The 1,532-nt window shown below is 37.7% G+C and overlaps 1 non-coding gene across 1 annotated transcript; it reads left to right on the top strand.

Moving 5' to 3' along the window:
• Window positions 1-419: 419 nt before the first annotated feature.
• On the top strand, window positions 420-578 carry LOC142435094 (U1 spliceosomal RNA). Its single transcript, XR_012781241.1, has one exon. It is a non-coding gene; the product is annotated as a U1 spliceosomal RNA (small nuclear RNA).
• Window positions 579-1,532: the final 954 nt, after the last annotated feature.

Raw genomic sequence — 1,532 nt, 5'->3', positions numbered from 1 at the left:
TCACCACAATATGTGGAACTGACAGACAAGTGATAGGGCAAAGCTAATGAAACCATTGTGGAAAATATATGGTGCTTCCTAAAAGTTGCTAATAGAAATACTATATATGTTCCATAAACCCATATATTTGAGATATACCTTAGAGTAACAAGAGTCATGCCATAGACGTATATATGCAGCACTGCTTATAGTAGCCAAAGGATGGAAGCAAGCTAAGTGCTCCCTTTTGGAAAAGTGGATAAACTATGATATATACACACAATGGAATACTATGAAGCACTATAGAAAAACTTCATCATGTAGATGAACCTGGAGAATATTTCAATAAGTGAAGGTAGTAAATCACAAGGGGGCAAATATGGTGTGAAACCACTATTGTAAAAATTCAAGAAAAAATTTTACATAAAAAGAAACATTATATACTTACTTGGCAGGGGAGATACCATGATCACGAAGGTGGTTTTCCCAGGGCGAGGCTTATCCATTGCATTCTGGATGTGTTGACCCCCGCGATTTCTCCAAAATTTGGGAAACTCGACTGCATAGTTTGTGGTAGTGGGGGACTGTGCTCTCCCTTATTTAAAAAAAAGACAGAAAAAGAAACACTATTTGGGACTTATGTGGTGAGAGTGGAAGGGATAGCAAGTCGCTAGCCCGATGGTAATCAAATGTTAACTGGAGTTAAGGGGAAGAAAATATACAGTAAGAGGGATGTCAGAAGGAAAAAAAATTGATGGAGGCAGGAACTGAAGGCACTGGGAAGAATGCAAGATTAAAGACAACATAAACAAAAGCTATTATATACATAATATTGCAATAATTGTGATCTACAACTAGATGCTTTGACAGCCATGGAGGCTGAATGGTTCTGGGAGGGAGAATAGGCACATACATATACAGAAGATATTTGTGTATGTGTATTTACCACTGTTGCAATTATACCCATGAATGTGGTGGAATGTATAAGAACAAAATTAAGATAGCTTCTTAGACACAACTAAACACCTTGAGGTAATCGGTTACTAGATCTGGGGGCTTAGGAACATAGTCTTGTGGGATATCAAACTAGATTGATGCCGACAAAAATAATGTTTATATTGTACTTTGGTGAATAGTTACTGGGGTCATAAAATTCCATGAGTAGCCATCTAAGGTGCAAATATTGGTTTTTCCCTGTCAAAAGAAGAGTGAAGAAAATTGAAGATGCATGAAAACAATTAGTCCAATGGACGAATGGACCAAACAAACATCAGCCTCCATGATCCAAAGACCAGAAGAAATATATGGTGCCAGTTACCATTACCAATTGCTCTGAATGGGGCTTGCATAAGAAGGTCCTTAACAGACAGGGATAAAAACATAGAATGAGATCTAAAACCATAAAAATGCTATACTTAGGCTCCCACCACACTTGTAAATGACTCATTGCCATGATCGATTTTTAGCCTAACAATACACAACACTCTGGGGGGAACTATAAAACTAGGAATTCATGCACGCCTTTGCATAATCAACCATGTCATATCCAAAGG

This window comes from Tenrec ecaudatus, chromosome X (assembly GCF_050624435.1).
Source record: "Tenrec ecaudatus isolate mTenEca1 chromosome X, mTenEca1.hap1, whole genome shotgun sequence".
In the NCBI taxonomy this organism is placed as follows: domain Eukaryota; kingdom Metazoa; phylum Chordata; class Mammalia; order Afrosoricida; family Tenrecidae; genus Tenrec; species Tenrec ecaudatus.
Note: the sequence above shows the minus strand (reverse complement) of the source record. Positions and strands in the feature narration are given on the sequence as shown.